The sequence below is a fragment of the Mobula hypostoma genome, chromosome 11, assembly GCF_963921235.1.
Source record: "Mobula hypostoma chromosome 11, sMobHyp1.1, whole genome shotgun sequence".
NCBI lineage: Eukaryota > Metazoa > Chordata > Chondrichthyes > Myliobatiformes > Myliobatidae > Mobula > Mobula hypostoma.
In genome coordinates this window covers 85,772,525-85,794,684 of record NC_086107.1, presented here as the reverse complement: position 1 = coordinate 85,794,684, position 22,160 = coordinate 85,772,525, and the positions used below count along the sequence as shown (strand labels likewise).

Sequence of the window (22,160 nt, the reverse complement as noted above, 5' to 3'; positions counted from 1 at the left end):
CGCCAGCAGCAGACTTCTCTCTCTCCTTCTCTGTGCATGCACGGATGTGTATGCGTGTCTGCGTATGCAGGATACCCACATATCCATGTGAATATATAGACGCCTATGTATGTGTGTGTCTGGAGCAGACACACTAGAGCTAGAGAGAAGGAGAGAGGGAGGGAGAGAGAGAGAGAGAGAGCGAGAGAGAGCGAGAGAGAGAGAGAGAGCGAGAGAGAGAGAGAGAGCGTGAGAGCGAGCTAGCCAGCCAGCCAGTGAGACTATAAGTGGAGTTAGCTGTTCAAGCGCAGACCCAACCAACGGCACTGCAGAAGTCACAGCAGCTAGATTCTACTCAGTCCTCCAAATTTCATTTAAGGGGATTTTTCTTTCACATGTTGGCAAGAGGAGCCATTTGTGGGTCATCCCTGAAGATGGAAGGAGCCTTTCTGCTGAGGTATGACACATTTTTAACCTTGCTTCCTGAGGGGGGAAGGTAAACAAAATCTCTCTCTGTATTCAGTGTGTATGTGAGTGAGTGAGTGTGTGTGTGTGCGTGCGTGTGTCTGTGTGTGCTTGTGCGTGTGAACCTGAACCTTTAAGTTAGCTCTATTTTACAATAAAAGGGATGGTTTGTGATTCAAAGAATCCAGTGAGGAATAGGAGCATTCTGTATTGGAAGAGAACGATGGAGAGAGAAAAAAAAACGTGGTTAAAAAGCAGAGAAATAAATCATCACCGGAGGGTGAGCAAAATAAAAGCAATATAAATTTGTCACCATTATCTGACGTGGAATCTATTTGGAAATGCTGGCTGCTCTTCAGTCAGACGTTTCATGGGGGACCAAACATTTGGTGGATTGAAATTTGCAAGTCTTCAGGGCTTTTGAAACTGTGGGTTCTGTACCTTTGCAAGAAGTGGTGTGATGTGTGTCTGTGTGAGAGAGAGAGAGAATGTGTGTGCGCCCATGATATTGATAAATGGAATATTAGTATTATTGCATTGTACGACTACCAAAGTAAGCCCCAAATCCCACAATACTTAATTTAAGAGCTTGCCTGCATGGGTGAAATATATTGCAGCAACCTTTTTACTCTGTAATTAAAGGGCACAGCCTTGCAATGGAACTATACATTTAAGAAAATCACTCAGATTTACGGAGTTAGAATTTCTGTCCAGGAGCTTTCATTTCTTACTGACAGTCAGGACTCAATGTCTGACTAGAAATTCAGCTGACAGTGACCCACAAATAGGCAGTGTATAAATTTGTAATATGGAGCTGGTATGTTTTTCAGGCCATTCATTCATCTTTGCAGTCACAATGTATTTGGGAATAATGTTTGTAAGGTAATGCTTATGGAAATAGAGCTAATATATTGCATTAATCAGGAACAGAGTGAATACATCAGTATTGGCTGCGCGTCTATATTACTATGTGTGTTAACTTGCAGTGTATGACACAGGTAGGTGGCAGCATGCATGGATGCGTGGCTGGAGACTGTTGCATGTGTTGTTAAGAAATCAGTATCGTATTGTAAGTATTTAGACAAGATGATATAAACAGAGGTGTTGAATAACAGGGAAACATTGGTCTTAATTTATATGGTATTGATAAGGACAAATGCAGAAGCAAACAAATGTATACAGTAGCTAAAATATAAAGTTAATGAAAAATCAATTTAACTTGAGGAGCTCGAGTCTTAGAATCGGTTGGAGACAAGGTAATAGCACCGAGTTCTTTAGTATTCTGCTTCAATTAGACCTTCTGATCTGAGCCAGTTAAACAAATTTGCAAAGCTCTGCACAGCTGCATAAGGGGAATCTTGGTTTGAATGTTCTGATCTATAATGCATGAATATTATGAATCACGATCCAAACTATCAGTCTGTTTATGCCTGGATGTTTGCACTTGCATCTTTTTATCGTATATAAATGATGCACCCAATAAATTCATTGATTATAGTTTGATTAGCCGGCTAACTATAAGGTGACAGAAAACTTATTGGATCCGTATTTTATGTAGGATGTTATGCAAATTTGCAATAAAGGTATCATTTATTAGATCTACATGTACTATTGAGAGGTTATCACAAGTATTTTGTCATGCCTTTCAAGCCAATAACTACCTACTGATGGATACTAAAAATATGCCTCTATTAATGGTTCTGAACTCTATTTTCACCAATTTAAACATCTCTTGGCTTATTCAGTAATTTATTTTCTTATGTCTTTTATCTGTATATTCACTCTTGGAGAATTAACCCCTAATTTTCTCCCTATTCTGTAGTCTCACTCTGTAGTCTTTTTCTCTGGCGTCTAATACAAATAAAATCTTGTATTCGACTACATTCCTATCAGGATCTCAATGCACGACGCCACTAATTTATGTCTACCCTATAATATTATCTATATACAGGATAATTCCACTATTTCCTCTATCTATTTCTATCTAAGCATCTACATCTACGGTACACTCAGTGGCCATTTTATTAGGTACCTCCTGTATGTTTGCCACTGAGTGTATGTTTGTGGTCTTCTGCTGCTGTAGCCCATCCACTTCAAGGTTCAACATGTTGTTCATACAGAGATGCTCTTCTGCACACCACTGTTGTGATTTGTGGTTACTGTTGCCTTCTTGTCAGCTTACATCTAACCTTTCTCATTACTAAGGCGTATTTGATCACAGAACTGCTGCTCACTGGATTTTTTTTTTTGTTTTATGAACCATTCTCTGGAAACTCTAGGGACTGTTGTGCGTGAAAGTGCCAGGAGATCAGCAGTTTCTGCGATACTCAAATCACCCCATTAGGCACCAACAACTGTTCCATGGTCAAAGTCACTTAGATCACATTTCTTCCCCATTCTGATGTTTGATCTGAACAACTGAACCTCTTGACCATGTCTGCATGCCTTTATGATTGTTGCCACAGAATTGGCTGATTAGATATTTGCATTAAGAGCAGGTGTAATATCTAATAAATAGGTGTAAGAGTATCTAATAAAGTGGCCACCGAGCATATTTTCTCAGTCTGTGCACATATTCTTTCTTTAGACCTTTTATTTTCTCTTTCCCCTCATATCTCAGGTTTTACCAATCTTCTGTAAAATGCTTTTTTTTAGAGTTGAATCCCAGCATCTCGGCTGAGTCTCAGATCACATAGCGCAAGGACCCAAAATTCTGCGAAAGAAATTCAATATATTATTAAAGGAAACAGTTAGAGGACCAAGGGATTTTAATCTGCTGTGATAGGAAGCCCAAGGATATAATTGGTTTTGAGCTTAAATAATCAAGAAGGTAAGAGACGTTTTAATATATTGTCCATATCTTTGCCACAATTATTGATCTATATACACAGTCATTATATTTCCTTGAATATTGGAAGGGCAATTATTCCCCAGCTATTATACATCAAAAAATGTTTTAATGCATAACTATTGGAACAAAAGGCTTTTGCTGGTTTTCTCCAGATGTGCTTCATGTAGACAGTGTAGACAATGTTACAACTTGATCTCTCATGGTATGTTTTAAATGAAAGTGTCAATTGCCTGTGAGTTTTTCATCGGTCATCGGGAAATACCCTACGTGGCATTTCTGAGGCTAACGGCCTTTCACTTGACTGGGAAATCAGCTGAATTTCGTGTTTTAATCATTTAGTGGTGAAGCCACTTGGCTGTGAAGTGCTGTTAGGTAAAGAGTGAGATAGTCTGAAAGGTGAGAAGCTTTCTGCTACGAGATGAGCCAAATGGTCAGTGATTAAAGGCTACATCCAAGCTATCTGCCACGTACAGGTGGGCAGTTGAGCGTTTAGTTTTATGCTGCGAGTTCTTGTGATCTGGAACTTGTCTAAAAGGGTGGTATAAACAGATTCAATTGTGATTCTCAAAAAAAAAAGGATTTGGGTAGCTAGTTCAGGTAAGGAATACAAAGAAAGGCCAGGGAAGTTGGCCTCATTGGATCGTCAACATGATGGACTTAATGGCCTTCCTGTCTATATAATTCTATGACTGAGTGATTGCAATTGGGCTAATCTCAAATCTCGTGACTATTCTTTTCTTATTAGGATGTTTGAGTTGCTTAAGATCACCACCTGGATATGCACACCTGAGCTTGCATACCTGGGCATGCGCACCTGGAATTGCACACCTGACCCAACTATTAGCTTTTGCCTTTTGCTGAGTAGGGTTGCTAACTTCCAGGGGTTTTTGAGGTATCTCCAAGATACAAAGATCAAACTCCTAACAATTGGTATGGAAGACTTGTCTACTGGCTCAATGTTGGAGCAATCCAGTTAGGTTGCACTCACCTATCTTTGCCCTAAAGCCTTGAAAATTCTTTGCTTTCAAGTTTTGAACCTCTATTCTCTCCAAGGCAGTGTATTTCAGACCCTAACCACTCAACATGTTAATGAAAATGCTTTATTCCCATGATCCTTTTGGTTCTTTTGCTAGTTGCCTTCATTCTGAGTTTGCTGGTTCTTGATCCTGCCAGTTTATCCTCATCATTGTCAGCATTACGTGCTGTGTCGTATGACATGGGTGAACATAATCTTGACCACGTTTGTCCCTGGCAAATGTTTCTGCATAAGTAGTTTGCCATTGCAATTTTCTGAGCAGTGTCTTAACAAATTAGGTGACCCCAGCCGTTATCACTACTCTTCGGAGTATTGTCTATCTGGTGTCAGTGGTCACAAAACCAGGACTTGTGATGTGCACCAGCTGCTCATACGACCATCCACCACCTGCTCCCATGGCTTCACATGACCCCTGGGGGATGGGGGGGGCATCCAAAGCAGGTTCTACACCTTGCCCAAGGGCGACCTGCGGGCTATCAGGGGAAACGAGCACCTTACACCCCCTTTGGAAAAGACATATCTTCACCCTGCCAATCCAAGTTTCTCTTCATCTACCCCAATTGAACACTTTATGTTTTGACTACCTCAGACTGAGCCTCCCTTGTTCCAAGGAGAAAGAGGCAAGCGGTACTAGGGGAATTAAGGTGTTGAGTGTTACTATTATGTTTTCCTTGAACATTTCCGACTATTACTAACATAAATATGGGGTATGGGGGAGCTGGAGGTGAGAGGTCACATGTTGAACCCTCCAGCAGTATATCCAATCAGCTCCTACGCATTCAACCAAAGCAAGCTGTGATATACAGAAATTAATCCGACAAAATCAAGACAGAGAAACATTAGATGGCAAACTGGAGCGACTCACAATCTGAAACAGAAACTCAGAGGGTCGGTGGTATCTGTGGACAGAAATGGACGGCTGAGTTTCTGGTTGTATGTTCACTCTCCTCTTCCCTGTCTACATATCAGCCCTCCTCACCTGGATCCATCTGCCACATGCAGGCCTTTGGGTTCACATTCGGATTTACTGATCCCATTGAAGCATACAAATGAAATATGTTGTTTGCGTTAACTACCCAAGGACGTGTTGGGGCAGGTGGATCCAGTACAGCATGCCCACAATCTCCAGCAGAACAACATCGAGCACAACAAAACAAAACACTCTAAGGAAGAAAACAACAACAACAAAACAAGCCTCAGTTCCTTCTCCCACCCACACATTTTGTTCCACCACCCCCATCCACTGCTTTATACTAGTTATCTCCCCTCCATCTTTTAGTCCAAATGGAGGGTTCAAATGTCACCTGTTTATTTCTCTCCACAGATGCTGCCTGGTCCATAAGATCATAAGACCAAGGAGCAGAATTAGCCATTCGGCTCATCGAGTCTGATCCATCATTCCCATCATGGCTGATTTATTTCCCCTCTCAATCCCATTCTCCTGCCTTCTCCCCGTAAACTTGGATGCCCCGACTAGTCAAGAACCTATCAACCTCTACTTTAAATATACTCATTGACTGGGCCTCCACAGCCGTCCATAGCAATGAATTCCACGGATTCACCACCTTCCTCCTCATCTCTGTTCTCAAATGACATCCTTCTCTTCTGAGACTGCACCCTGTGGCCATAGACTCCCTCATTACAGGAAACACCGTCTCCACATCCACTCTCTCTAGGCCTTTCAATATTCAATGGGTTTCAATGAGAACTCCCTCAAGTACAGGCTCCTCTTGTGTTAACCCTTTCACTCCAGGAAGGGTGAACGAATACGGAGCATTTCGTGTCATTTCCTGTACACAGGTGTAAAGGAGAATCGAATACAATGCAGCACAAACAAAACACAATAAGATAAAGAACACAATAATAAAAAAACACAGTAAATATAGATACACAAGAGAGCTTATATACACAGATATATTGTTCATGAAGTGAGTCTAGGCACAGGAGTCCCTGTACTTAAGGGGACTGACAGGAAATGATAATGTAGTTGGTGGCCTGGGTGTGTTGTGGGTGGATTAGTGGGTGGAGGTGTCGATCAGCCTTACTGTTTGGGGAAAGTAACAGTTTTTAAATCTGGTGGTCCTGGCGTAGATGTTACGTAGCCTGCTCCCTGATGGGAGTGGGCAAAACAGTCCACTGGCAGGGCGGGTCAGCTCCTTCATAATGTTGCTGCCTTTTTCAGGTACCCTCTTGTATATACTGATGGAGGGTAGGCTGGTGTTGGTGATGCGTCGGGCAGTTTTGACTACCTGTTGTAAGGCCTTCCTGCCTGGCGCAGTGCAGTTTCGGTACCATGCAGTACCGATGTATATCGTCGAGATCTCTCCAGCCCCCTCAGAAAGTAAAGGCTTTGCTGAGATTTCCTGATTGTCAGAATCAGATTTAATGTCATTGGCATATGTTGTGAAATTTGTACATATAAAATTAAATTAGGAGTGCAAAAAGAGAGCAAAAGTAAAAGATACTGAGGTAACGTACATGGGTTCATTGTCCATTCAGAAATCTGCTGGCAGAGAGGAACAAGCTATTCCTAAAACATTGGGTTTGTGTCTTCAGGCTCCTGTACTGCCTCCCTGATGGTGGCAAAGAGAAGAGGGCATTTCGAGGGTGATGGGGTCCTTAATGACAGATTGTGCCATTTTGAGGCATCGCCTTTTGAAGGTATCCTCAGTGTTGGGGAGACTGGTGTCTATGATGGAGCTGGCTGCGTTTGCAACTTGCTGCAGCTTATTCTGAACCTGTCCCTAGCAGACAGGGATGCGACCAGTTACAGTAGGTAGGATGTGTTCTGGGACAACAAGAGGTTGTGTGGGATGTGCACTCCCGGGAGTTTGAGAGCTACGAGTCCGAGTTTGAAAGTTACTTCAGGTAAGGTTTTTTTACCGAAGGAGGCCAATAAGTCAAAAGATAGGTTGAAAAGAACACTGAATATGCAAATGAGTTCATTCATCAAGCATGAATGAACTCATGAATGTATGGTACAGTTTAGTTTGCTAAATTATCCTGGGAGTCAATGGACTCACTGAATAACAATTTGCTCCTTCGAGACCCCATATTATTGTTGATGAGTTTCTCAGTATTACCATTCTGTTCAGGGCAGGTTCCGGGAGAAAGGGAAGTTTAATTGGTTAAATGAGCGGAGAACTGTAGTTGCCCGTATTGCTGACATATAAGGCAGTGATTTAATTGAATCGCTTTTATTATGTCAGCAGTTGTATTGCCGCCTTAAACATACTGACAGGTATTACTGAATCTCCATCAGCCATTGACGACGCTTACTTACATTTGACATTTACATATTCCACCATCATGCTGTGTATTGGATGCAAAGAGAATCAGAATCAGGTTTAATATCACTGGCACCTATCGAGAAATGTGTTGTTTTGAAGCAGCAGTGCATTGCAATAGTTAATTAAAAAATATTTCAAGTACGATAAGATATACAAATAAAATAAGAGGTGCAAAAAGAGCAAAAGTAAGAGAAAAAAATATGGTGAGGTAGTGCACATGGGTTCATTGTCCATTCAGAAACATGGTGCTGGTGTGGAGGGGAAGAATGCGACTATCCCAAGAACATATTAATGAAGAAGGAATACACTTGCTTTCCACATAGTATGCAAGAATAGGATGGTTCAGGCGCACGCTCCATTACTGAGACATGGTTTCAAGGTTTCTTTACCAATCATTCTGACTTTTTAAATCACTTTTTTTTCAGCTTTGCTAGCTTGCTTTCCTCACTTTAGCAATAACACCACAAAAAGCTGGCGTACATCTCCTTCTTGTGCGTTGCATGATTGTTTTGCCAAATGTATTGTGTTCGGGGTCCATGCCTGCACATATTAGGCTGGATGTCAAACGTTTCATTTGCTGCTGTTACCAGTTGATCAGCTTGACTGTCAACCAACGTGTGACAATGATCGTTCAGCGGAGAAGCGAGCCCTTTCTTCCACGAGCTCACTGATTCATGTACTACACCGTAGAATCTGTAGATCTAGCATAAGACTATAAGACACAGGAGCAGAATTAGGCCATTTAGCCTGCCCTACCATTCATACTTGGCTGATTTATTATCCCTCTCAACCCCGTTCTCTTACCTTTTCACCATAACCTATGATACCCTGACTAATCAAGAATCTATCAGCCTCTGCTTTAAACATACCCAATGAGTTGGCCTCCACACCTGTCTGTGACACTGAATTCCAAAGGTATTCTGACCATAAATTCCACGTACCTGACTTAGATCCATACCCCTAGATGCCCTCACTCAATAGAATCCAAAAGTACCTCACCCACCCCACCTCTCCCTCCCACAGCCCTGCATTCATAACCTTGTAGTAGATATTCAATACTTCCAATATTTCAGTCCTGATGAAAGGTGATCTTTATTTGTCACAAGTACATTGAAAAGTACAGTGAAATGTCCTGTCTTGTGTCAACGACCAACACAGTCCGCAGATGTACTGGGGGCGTCTCACAAGTGTCGCCACACCTCCAGTGCTAACATACACTCAGTGGCCACTTTATTAGATGCCTCCCATGGTCCGCTGCTGTAGCCCATCCACTTCGACGTGCTCTTCTGCACACCACTGTTGTAATGTGTGGTTATCTGAGTTACTGTCATCTTCCTGTCTGCTTGAACCAGTCTGGCCATTCTCCTCCGACCTCTCTCATTAACCAGGCTTTTCCACCCAGAACGGCCACTCTCTGGATGATTTTTTTTCTCACTCCATTCTTTGTAAATTCTGGAGACTGTTGTGCGTGAAAGTCCCAGGAGATCAGAAGTTTCTGAGATACTCAAACCCACCACGATCAAAGTCACTTAGATCAAGTGATCATCTGAAGCCAACAATCATTTCACCATCAAAGTAATTTCTTCCCCATTCTGATGTTTAGTCTGAACAACAACTGAAACTCTTGACCGTGCCTGCATGCTTTTATGTATTGAGTTGCTTGGTTGTTGGTAGGTAGGGTTAATACCTGACTTTCAAGAGCACTTGTGAGTTATGTTCCAGCTGGACTTAGTCCTTAAACTGCTGGAGAACAGTGCGGAAAGAACAGGTACTGTTTTCTCCCAGTAGGGATTAGTTTTTAGTTCCAAGTGCTTCTGTCATGGTTTGTCACCCTGCAACTTTATCCTTCAATCTCTTTGAATTATGGAGGACAGCATGTGTATAAATGTCTCTCTCCAGCAGACTTCATCATGATCATCATGACTCCAGTATTTCTACTATTTTTAAATGTTTCTTAATTGTACATATGATTTTTTGTGTTCTGTCGCTGAGCAGCAGTGAACCATCTGATTGGCCTATCAGAGTTCTCTTTGGGAACTAGTTGACTTGATCAGCATTTCTGATCTGGCTATTGTTCACGATTGCACAATAAAAAAAAAGCATGGTTAGTCAATTAGGTATTAGCATCAACGAGCAGGTGTACAGGTGCACCTAATAAGGTGGTCATTGAGTGTAAATAGTTTGATAATAAACTTACTTCGAACTTTGAACTCAATCTCAAGTAGACCTCTCCAGTCATCATTGGGCAGGGAAAGAAGTGAATGGCTAGTGAATGTGACATTGTGAAACTGATGAGAGAATGGGTTTGAGGGGCTGAATCGCCTGATCCTGTCTAATTTTCTCAGCACCATGGTGCCTCCCTAAGTCCTCTGCAGCTCAGAGACAAACCTGACTTTGTCGATGCTGCATACCCTTCAAATGGAAGGTTACTCTCAGTAGCTTGTTTGTGTTGGAAGTGTTGTTCCAATGACGTAGGATGTCTCCCTACAGGCACATGTAGACCCAGAGATCATCAAAGACAGCCCAGTTGCATCGGTCCTCAATACAAATCGTCTGATCCGTGTCGGTGAGAGAGCTGCAGCGAAGTGGCTCGGAGCTGATTAAAGCATGGAATTCCAGTCACTCTGACTCCCTCGTCAGTAATGCTCAGTCTTTAAATTCTGATTTTCTTGTTAAAGGACATCCCCTGAGAACCTCAGACTTGGATCTGTACCTGAGCCATCCATCCCAGGGATGTGTTGGCAAAGCTTGCCTGGCTGTCTAATTGCCTCTACGTCTCCACGACAGGGAAGGGGGATATCAGTCAGGCTTTCTGCTCCTGACAGCCATGCTGTAATCAATGTTGGAAAGTGTGTGTGTGTGAGAGAGAGACATATAAAATCTGCACACGCAGGTGCACACACCTCTACCTGTGTGTAAAACCAACTGTATTTGTGGAAGCTCACGTATGTTTGTGTGAGCATATGCGTTTACTTTCAGACGACTGCATCTCTGGGGCTATGTGCATGTTAATTGGAACACGTGCACAAGTGCACGGATGTGGAGGTGCGAATGCACGCATGTGTCGATACGCGTGCACTTAAGCATACATTCTTGTGTCCACATTGAGTGAGGATTAGGGCAGGCTTGGCTGACCGATTAACCCGTTGGTGCTCCCCCACTGCACTCGCAGCAGGCTGAACAAGTCAGCTGGTGGCAGCAGAAAGAGACTGAGCTCGGCTGTAACCTGAACCATCCACAGAGAAAGGCTGAAGTTGATGGATAGGAAACAAACTCTGGGAAATATTAAGCAAATATATACAGCAATATAAGAAAAGTGTATTAAAACCCACTACTAGAAGTGACTGAAAGGCTGTAACTCAATTTGGCACTGCTGAATTTTGAGAAGTTGCTTGAATTTCAGTTTTGTGGTTAACGACATCAGAGCCCTTTGAGTGAATTACAGCCTTGTGTAGGCTCCCAGTTATCTGCAGCCATGAGTATAATCCACGCAGCATAAATAAGAGAGCGCAAACATCATAGAAAGATGAGTCATCCGATGACTTCCTGGCTCAGCAAGTTTATTATGAGGAGCTGAGTCATACAGGCCAGGGAGATTCCCAGCGTAATCCTCAGGCTTCTTTGGTTACTGAGCCCCAGTTGGTCTGTTTGTTACGGCCCCTCTGCAATTATCCTCAGTTACCTGAGTTAGACGACAAAGACAGCTTGCAATTTTATGCTGCTTTTAACCTCTTCAGGGGAGCATAATCAAACAAAATTACCGAAGCCAAGAGAAATGGTTTGTATCGAAATTTCTCTCTTCACAGAAGCCGCTTGACAGGCCGAGAGCTGGCAGCATTTTCTGCTGTTTATTTTCAAATTTCAGCAATTCCAGCTTTTTTGACACAAGAAATATTAGAACAGATATGTACAATGACTAAAGAAGAAGTTTTCTTTTGAGCTTCCTTCAACTCCGGTGTATTCAAAATGTAAAGGAACTGCATGCACTCAGCATTTTAGGAACAGCTTCTTACCTTCTGCCACCAAAGTTCAAAGTGAATTTATTATCGAAGTACATGTTACCATATACACCCCTGAGATACCACACTGGTACAGGAACCTGTGGCTGCAGAGTAATAACTGTTCCTCATCCTGGTGGTCTCAGACCCAAGGCCTCCTTCCCGTTCAGATTTCTGAACAGTCCATAAGCCCATGAACACTACCCCACCAATCCTCTTTTGTACTATCTTTGGTAACTTTTGTGTCTACCTGCCACAAAAATCACATTTCATGACATACGTCAGTGATAATAAAGGCAATTCTGAATTTGAGGTTGTCTGGAATTTCTGTGGAGATGTGAGGGAAACAGTGAAAATTCCCTGGGTGGACCGTGGGGGGGAGGGAGGGGGAGAGGGAGAGAGGGAGAGGGAGAGAGATCTGTCTCTCTCTCTCTTTCTCTCTTTCGCTCTTAGTGGAAGTTCAAGTGAAAATGGCTAAAAACAGCTGTACTTCATTCCACTGAAGCCAACTGTACATCACTCCATGAAATGTTCCTGATCTCCGATAGAAAGTCTAATGGAACATTTAAAGCCTTCTCTGCTGTTTCTGGTAAGATGGCGACGTGCTTGGTCACAGCAGCCTGTCCGGATCCAACAAGTGGTGCAAACGTTGGTCTTAAATCCTTTTCTTGTGATTATAAGGTCCTGTTGCACATTGGTAATAATGTAAGTCTGTTCATTAGGTGAGGGGCAGCTGAGCAGCCTCAGACTGTTGGATGGACCAGGCCCTTATCTTCACCTGTTACTGCCACACAAGGGAGGAGGCACTGGAAGCAGTATGAGAGAGAACAGAGGCATAGTGGGCATGCTGGTACCTGTGCTGGGTTGGGGTTGGCCCCTGCTGGCTGTCTTTCTCATTGGTGCTGCTCTCCAGTATTTGCTCCCCGGAAGACGAGCTGGATGCGACCCAGCACAAGACAAGCTGATTTGCCCTCTTCTGCGGTTGACCCAGCACAAGATGAGAAACTGCTGCATGCTTGTTCTTGCAGAAACATGGCTCCATCTGATGCCCCATTAGTCTTCAGTCTGGGACTTGTGCTAATAATATTTTGTGTTGTGCGCTGTGCGTGACTGGATGTACTGTGTTGTGCACCTTTGCCCCATAGGAACGTTGTTTCATTTAGTTGTAAACATGTGAATGGTTGAATGTCAATTGAACTTGTACTTAGTTGAGGGCCATGCTGTTGACCCAAGAGAAGTTTGTTTACCAAGGCAAATGTAGATATGTGCAACACAAAAAATGCAGCTACCACAAGGTAATACTAGGAAGATAGATCCCACAAAATGCTGGCGAATCTCAGCAAGTGAGGTAGCATCTTTGGAGGGGAATAAACATATAACATTTTGGGCCAAGACCCTTTATCAGGGCTACAGGATCTTGGCCCAAAATGTCAGAAGGTAGGGTCTATCGATGAGTTACCAGTTAAAAGAGGGTGCACACTGAAATCAGTAAAATAACCAGAGCAGAGAAGTAGAGACCAATTCAAAATGCAGTGCATTGCAATATCTAGAAGATGCCACCTGCAATCATGGTGGAAGCAGTTTCAACAGGATTCACTGGAACAATGTGTGAAGTGGTATAATGTTCAGGACTAATGAGCAGGAACTGGAGAGTGCCAGTAACTAGGTAAGGACCTTTTGAATTAATTGAGGAGTCTGGGTAATGTTAACTCGTGCTTATCCAGGCAAGCTACCTCTGAGTTCTATTTCCAGTCTCCTAATATTCAGTAAATAAGAATAAAAACTTGATTATAGTTATTCAGACTGTCGAAAAGTCAGCAATTTTCAGCAATGAACTGATAATCTACTCGTCAACATGTAGCTTGTTGGTCAGATATTCAGGTAGTGTGGCTCAGAAGGAAGCATTTTCTGATGTTGTGGAAGATTATTGTTTCAGCTCCCAGTCCAGGTATTCACACTCAGAAGTTCAGGTCAAAAGCTTGGTGTGAGGATGTGTTACAGTGAATGGGATCCCATCCTTCAAAAGAAGCACAAAGTCAAACATCTACACTCACTTTATTAGGTACCTTCTGTACCTCCTCTACCTGATAAAGTGTCCACTTAATGTATGCTTATGCTGTCTCTCTGCTGTAGCCCATCCACTTCTAGGTCAACATGTTGCATGTTCAGAGATGCTCTTCTGCACATCACTGCAGTAACATGTGGTTATTTGAGATACTGTCAGCTTGAACCAGTCTGGTCATTCTCCTCTGATCTCTCTCATTAACAAGGCATTTTTGCCCACACAACTGCTGCTCACTGGATGTCTTTTGTTTTTCACACCATTCTCTGTAAACTCTAGAGACTGCTCTCTGTGAAAATCCCAGGAGACCAGACCTTTCTGAGATACTCAAACCACCCCATCTGACACCAACAATCATTTCACAGTCAAAGTCACTCAGATCACACTTCTTCCCCAGTCTGGTGTTTGATCTGAACAACAACTGAACCTCTTGACCATGTCTGCATGCTTTTATGCATTGAGTTGCTGCCACATGATTGGCTGATTCGATATTTGCAAATGCACAGGTGTACTTAATAAATGGCCACTACAGGGGTACATAATAAATGTATGTATATGTGTGTGTGTGTGTGTGTGTGTGTATGTATGTATATATGTATATATATATATACATACACATACACACACACACACACTATACCTAAATAGCAACATGTATTCTGTAGGTAAAGCTTCAAATTAGAAACTTCTGATCAATCAGCAACTCTCAAAAAAAGCTGCATAGAACAGTACAGTGGAGGTACAGGCCCTTTGGCCTATGATGTTGTGCCAAGTTAATTAAATTAGTAATTAAATGCCTTACTAATCTCTTTTGCCAACACAATGTCCATAACCCTCCATTCTCTGCACATTCATGTGCCTATGTAAGAGTGTCTCCCCCACCACTCCTGGAAGCATACACCAGGCAATCACCACTCCCTGTGTACAAACCTTGCCCCACACTTCTCCTTTGAATTTGCCCCCCTCACCTTAAATGTGAGACATTTCAACCTGGGAAAAATATACCAGCATTCTACTGGATGCATACGAGCATTTGAGCATACAACATAGGAACAGAATTAGACCATTCAGCCCATTAAGTCTGCTCCACCATTCCATCATGGCTGATTTATTATACCTCTCAACCCCATTCTCCTGCCTTCTCCCAATAACCTTTGACACCCTTTCTAACTGAAAGTGCATGGCATGGTAGCACCGTAGCATTGTGGTTAGCACAACATTTTACAGTATCAGTGAACAGCGTTCATTTCCTGCTGTCATTTGCAAAGATGCCCCTCATAATCTTATAAACTTCCATCACATCTCCCCTTAGCATCCATCATATCCCAGCATTGTCCAATCCCAGAGGGCGTTGTGTCTCTGGAATGCACTGCTGGAGGAAGTGGAGATGGCCCATACACAGCAGATATGACTGGCTTAGTTGGGTCTCTTGTTTGGCTTGGATGTTTTGAGCTGAAGGGCTTTTTTCTGTGCAGTATTACGCTACCATTCTCTGATTTGAGTCGATGCCTCAGAAAGAAAGCTGCAGATTTCTGCTGTCTCCTTGCTGTGGCAGGGTTTCCAATCTTCACTGCCAGAAAGTCTGGCTCAAATCTTTACACTATGACTGCTGGCTCTTAATTCACCAATTTACTATTGAAGAATTTTAAAGAGACAACTTAACTCTCACCTCTCACCATTGAGGAGGAATTTCTTTAGCCAGAAGGTGGTGAACCTGTGGAATTCATTGCTACAGACAGCTGTGGAGGCCAAGTCATTGGGTACATTTAAAGTGGAGGTTGATAGGTTCTTGATTAGTAAGGGTGTCAAAGATTACAGGGAGAAGGCAGGAGAACGGTGTTGAGACGGATAATAAATCAGTCATAATAGAATGGCAGAGCAGACCCAATGGGCCGAATGGCCCAATTCTGCTCTTACGTCTTGTGGTCTTACAGTCTCTGCTTTTGCCTTGCTCGCATAGAGGTGAAACTAGAGGGCATGCAGGATTAAACATGCTTGGTTTGAAAGGGTTTTGGTTTCCAGCCTACAGTGGCAGGATAAGTGTGACTTTGCTCTTTTTCTCAAGCAGAAATTTCCCCGTTATTTGGTCACAACTCCAGTGCGAAAGTCATTTTGTGCAGTTTCAAGCACAAAGACGTTTCAATGTACTCTGTACTAAAGCTGGGAGCACGGAGGAAGAAATCAAATTATCTGCCTGAAGTGGCATATTTGGATTCTTAAAAAGTAAAGGAAAACTAATCAAAGAATTGCATTTCAGATCTTTCAGCATCTAAAGCACTGAAGTGCTCCTTTGAATGTTGCCACTATAGAAACGTTAAGAAAAACTGCAGCAAACCTTTACACATTAACTGCAATTGAAAATCAATAAAACTGCAGAGGCTGGAAATCGAAGTAGATGCAGAAAATGCCGGAATTACTCCGCAGGTCAGACAGCATCCGTGAAAAGAGGAAAGGATTTAGTGTTCAGGCCCAAGAAAGGTTCCACTGAAATGATTAGGACTTGATGTTTTAGCTCACTTTTGCTTTCTGTAAATCCTGACTGACCCGCTGAGGGTTACCAGTATTTCCTCTTTACATCCCACAAACTGCGGTGATGTTATAACTAAATTATTTTTTTTGAAGAGTCATAGAACACAGAGCAGACACTTTGGTCCAGTTGGTCCCTCTGGACCTGTTGCATCATAGACCAGTCCTAATGCTGTTAATGAAACTGTCTCAAACATCTCCTTTGGCAGCTCATTCCATACCCTGACCACCCTCCAGGGCATCAAAACGTGACATCAAAAGGTTCATGGATCCCGACTTGGTCAGGCAGAAAGACAACTATACACCCAGAACTACAAAACTTTGTTTAATAAGACAGAACAGAGCAAGCATTGAAAAATTTATCCAGGTGCGCACAGGCCCCTCACACTGCAGTGCACCTCACCCGATCCTCAGGGCCGTTTATGACCAGCTCATCAGTGAGGTCTTGAAGAACTACCTCAAGCCCTCCAACACTATTTTCACTGGCTCCCACCACCGAACCAGAACGGTTCGTCACATTACGAGTCCCACCCCTGTGTCCACATGACTTTCGTGATCCCGCAGCTGTACTCCCACGGTAGTATTGTACCCCATGGTCACTTGCACCATCGCAATCGCTAAATAGGAGGAACTGAAGGTGAGGGAGAGATAATAATTGACTGAGTGGGGAGAGGCAGTGAGGAGGATAGATAAAAGTGATCGTACACACTGCATTGTTGCTAATTTGGGTGTCTTGACAATATCTAGAGCTCCAGAACTTCTGTGCAGTTGTGAACCACCATCGCCTCTCCTCCTCTGCCCCCTGGGTTCACAGCTACCTACCAGGAGACTTTGAACAAACTTGGGTTGTTTTCTCGAGCAGTAGAGGCTGAGGGGAGACCGGATAGAAGTCCAAAAGATTATGAGAAACATAGGTAGCAGAGGCAACTGTCATCTTTCTCCCAGGGTCAAAATGTCTAATTCTTGAGGGCATGCATTTAAGGTGAGGTTCATCGGAGATGTGCACAGCAGGTTTCTAACACAGCAAGTGGTGCATGCCTGGAATGTTCTTCCAGGGGTGGCAGTGGAGAAAAATAAGAGAAAGATTTTTAAGAGGCTCTTAGATGGACATATGAATGAAGTGATATGGACATTGTGTAGGCAGGAGGTATTAGTTTTATTAGGGATTTGGTTACTGGTTTAATGACTTTGTGCAGGTAAATGATAAAGTGTAAGATCATAACAAGGTAGGTTGTGAGGCCAAAAGTCTATCTTATTGTATAAGAGGTCCATTCAAGAGCCTAATAAAGTGGGATGGAAGCTGTCTTTGAGTCTGCTTGTATCTCCTGCTCAGTGGGAGAGGGGAAGGTGAGGGAATGTCCGGAGTAGGTGTGGTCTTTGACTATACTGAGGCAGTGAGGCAGTGAGAAGTGCAGATGGAGGGGAAGCTGGTTCCTGTGATGGGCTGAGCTGTGTCCACAACTCTGCAGTTTCTCACAGTCACGCGTGGAGCAGTTCCCACACAAGCTGTTGTACACCCAGACAGAACGTTTTCTGTGGTGCATTGATAGATATCAATAAGAGTCGACAGGAACGTGCTAAATTTATTTAGCCTTCTGAGGAAATAGAGGATTTGGTGAGATTCATGTTTACCTCAATGGCTCTTCTCTGCAGTAACTCCGTATCCATTGAACTTTTTGCAATACCTAAAAATCCATTGATTTCCTCCTCAGCATCTGTAGCTCACAGCCCACAGGCTAGAGAGCCTCTCAAGAAAGGCACACCAGCCACAAACTAGCAAAAGCAAGGGAGCCAGTGCACTGGATTTGCCTGGAGTGTCTAGCAATATCCCTCTCAGCTGGCTCCCATCTTTTGCAAGCGAGCTCCTCTTTCTTGTGTGTTGATGCCGCAATTGTCACATTAATGCCGATCTGGTTGGTAATTGGAAGTCTGCAATGATCCCTCTGAGTTTCATCGTCCTGTTTGTCTTGATCCAAGCCTAATTCCTACACGATAGCCCAGAAAGGTAGCATTAACGCTATAAAAGAGGAGCGTAATCCCCTTCAGAGCCAAGGTACAAGGCTTTGATTCATCTACCTGGAATAGTAATTTACGAGAAATTTTACCTTATAAAGCAAAGTTTAATATCTATAGACAAAGAGTACATGTAATATTAAGGCTTAAGATACAGTTTTTATTATCTATTGTGTGTTATAGAGTTTGTTGTCATATTCAATCCCACGTGAATGGACACAGTGCAATGAAAAGCTTCCTCACATGCACATAACTTCAGATAAGCAACATTCACAAGAAATGAATCATGCATAAATTACACACAGTTTTTACAAGGAAGAACACAATTGGAACAATCAAAACAAAGTCTATTGTAGTTTTGGACATAGAGTTGCTATACTGAGGTAGTGATTAAGGTCATGGTTCAAGAATGGTTGAAGGGAAATAGTTGTTCTTGAACTTGGTGATGTGAGACCAGGCTTCCGTATCTCCTGAAGAAGATGCAGAGGTGGGTGGGGGGGGGGGAGGAGGGAAGAAGTACAAGTTGGCAGGTGATAGATGAGATGAGGCGAGGGGGAGGGGTGGTGAAGTAAAAAGCTGGGAGGTAATAGGTGGAAAAGGTAAAGGGCTGAAGAAAAAGGAATCTGATAGGAGAAGGCAGTGGACCATGGAGAAAAGGAAGGAAGAGGGGAACCAGAGGGAGGTGATAGGCAGGTGAGAAGAGAAGGGGGCAAGAGGGGAGCCAGCATGGGAAATGGAAAAAGAGAGAAGGAAGAGAGAGGAGAATTTACCAAAAAGACATCTACGTTTCTGCCAGCAGGTTGGAGCTACCTAGTGGCCGTTGTTGTGCAAAGTGTTCATTGTGTTGCTCTCTGAGGAACTTGACGGTTAAATGGTTGGGCAAAATAATGTTCATTTCACAAGATCACAAGACAAAGGAGCAGAAGTAGGCCACTTGGCCCATCGAGTCTGCTCTGCCACTCTACCATGAGCTAAACTATTCTCCCATCTAGTTCCAATTTCCGGCTTTTTCCCCATATCCCTTGATACCCTGACTAATTAGGTACTTATCAATATCCTCCTTAAACACCCTCAATGATTGGACCTCCACAGCCGTATGTGGCAATGAATTCCATAAATCCACGACTCTCTGGCTAAAAAAATTTCTCCTCATTTCTGTTTTAAATAGGTACCCTCTAATTCTAAGACTGTAGCCTCTTGTCCTGGACTCACCCACCAAGGGAAACAGCCTTTCCACATCTACTCCATCCAACCCTTTCAACATTTGAAATGTTTCTATGAGATCCCCTCTCATTCTTCTATACTCTAAGGAATACTGTCCAAGAGTCGACAAACACTCCTCATATGTTAGCCCCTGCATTCCAGGAATCATCCTCATAAATCTTCTCTGCACTCTCTCCAACATCAGTACATTCCTTTTAAGATAGGGGGCCCAAAACTGCACACAGTATTCCAAATGAGGTCTCACCAGTGCCCCATAGAGCCTCATCAACACCTCCGTACTCATTTGGAAGGATGGCAATAAATTAGGATATTAAAATGCCTGTAGTACACTGTGTAGAACAGGAAGAGCCAAAGGGGAATTCATGACCTATATTGTGTAATCTGGTTAGTACCCCTTTCTCTAAACCCCAACCCCCACCCTCACCTTCTTATTCTGGCTTTGTCACTCTTTTTTTCTAGTCCTGATGAAGGGCCTTGATGTGAAACTGTTTATAACTCTCCATAGATGCTGCCTGACCTGCAGAGTTCCTCCAACATTTTGTGTGCATTGCAATGGTAAAGCCCCTATTGATCTTTTCTCCTTCCCTGTAAAGATTAAACATGGCCCAAGATGTCTACAGCGCTTCTTTTTCTGGCATTTCTATCAAACATCTTATTATCTGACAGTGAATTTGATCATATTCTGATCACTTTCATCTAAGGGTTCTTTTACTTCAAGCTCCCTATTCAATTCTGGTTCATTGCACAACACCCCATCCAGAATAGCTGATACCCTGGTGGGCTCAAAAAAGTTATCTTATAGGAACTCATGAAATTCTCCCTCCTGGAATCCAGCACCAACTTGATTTTCCCAATCTACCTGAACATAGATGTCCCCCATGACTATTATAACATTGCCCTTTTGGCATGCATTTTCTATCTCTCATTGTAATTGGTAGGCTGCATCCTTACTTTTGTTTGGGGGTCTGTATACAACTCCCATGATGGTCTTTTTACCCTTGCAGTTCCTGAGCTCTGTCTGCAATATTTCAACATGTTCCCAACCTACATCACCTCTTTCTAATGATTTGATTTCATTCTTTACCAACAGAGCAACACCACCCCTTCTGCTTTCCTGCCTATCCTTGGACAATTAGCTTCCAGCTGTAATCATCTTTCAGCCATGATTTAATGATGCCTGCAACATCATACCTGCCAATCTGCAACTGTGCTGCAAGTTCATCTACCTTATTCTATATACTGCACATGCACAAATACAACACCTTGAGTCCCGTATTCGCCCTTTTCAATTTTGTCCACCTTTTACGTTGCAACTCGTCCTCCAGCCTGCAGTTTTGCCCTATCAACAGTCTCTCCTCACTACACAATGTCTCTGTTTGTAAACCAGCTGCCTCATCTTCAGCACCATTATCTCCCTTTCCTCTGATACTTCTTGCATTGAAATATACTATATGCAGCTTACTAATCGCACAATGCTCAACCTTTTGATTCCTAACTTTGTCTGAGGTCTTACCAATATCTTCCTCCACAATCTCTCCACTAACTGTTCTGGCGTTGTGGTTCCCATCCCCTGAAACTCTAGCTTAAACCTCACCATTCAGCATTAGCAAACCTTCTCGCTAGGATATTAGCCCCCTCCAGATCAAGTTCATACTATCCCTTACGTACAGGTCGCATTCTTCCCTGGAAAAGAGCCCAATGATCCAATAATCTTATGCCCTTTCTCCTACACCAATTCCTTAGCCGCGTATTAAACTGTATAATCTTCCAGGTTCTGGCCTCACTAGCACATGACACGGGTAGCAATCCTGAGATCACAACCCTGGACATCCTGTCCTTTAACTTAGCTCCTAACTCCCTGATCTCCCAATGCAGAATCTAGTCACTTGTCCTACCCATGTCATTGGTATGAATATGGACCACAACTTCTGGCTGTTCATTTAAGAATGCTGAGGACTTGATCTGAAATACCCTGGACCCTGGCACCCGGGAGGCAACATCCCATCTGGGAATCTCGTTCTTGTCATTGTCTATTCCCCTAACTAATGAACCCCCCCATCATCACAGCATTCCTCTTCTTTCCCTTTCTTTTCTGAGTCACACTCAATGCCTGAGACCCGATCACTGTGGCTTTTCTTTGTTAGGTCATTCACCACCCCCACCCCCCCAGGTCAGTATCCGAAGTGATATACCTGTAGTTGAGGGTGATGGCCACAGGAGTTCTCTGCACTGGCTCCTTAACCCCTTTCCCCTTCCTGACCGTCACCCAGTTTCCTGTGCTCTGCACCTTGGGTGTAGCTACCTCTCCCCATGTCCTACCTATCACCCCCTCAGCCTCCTGAATGATCCAGAGTTCACCCAGTTCCATCTCCAGCTCCTTAACGCAGTTTGTTAGAAGCTGTAGCCGGATGCACTTCTCGCAGTTGTAGTCGTCAGGGACACTGGAGGTCTCCTTGCCTCCCCACATCCCCAAAGAAGAGCATTCCACTATCTTGCCTGGTACCTCTACTGTCCCAGGTGAGCAGATATAAAGAAAGGAAGGGGAAAAGAACTTAACCTCGAGTCTTTCTTTTCTTTGTCTTCTCTTACTGAAGCCTCGAGGAACTAAAGCCTCGATCACCACTCTGACTCTGCATACTCGGATGACAGCTACTGTGCTTGCCCTGCCTTCCCCTTAATGTGCTCTTGCTAGTCAATCCCAAACAATGACTGGTCA

At 43.2% G+C, this 22,160-nt stretch overlaps 1 protein-coding gene across 3 annotated transcripts in view; it reads left to right on the top strand.

Annotated features, from left to right (window-relative positions):
- The first annotated feature begins 204 nt into the window (after nt 1-204).
- The window catches only part of LOC134353886 (protein phosphatase 1 regulatory subunit 29-like), a 533,538-nt gene continuing 511,582 nt past the window's right edge, over nt 205-22,160 (top strand). For 2 of the 3 annotated variants that reach the window (XM_063062397.1, XM_063062395.1), the window contains exons 1-2: nt 205-436; nt 3,100-3,274. The gene's annotated coding sequence lies outside the window, so the exon portion shown is untranslated. The remainder of the gene's footprint in view (nt 437-3,099; nt 3,275-22,160) is intronic. The other variant, XM_063062396.1, reaches the window with a different exon arrangement.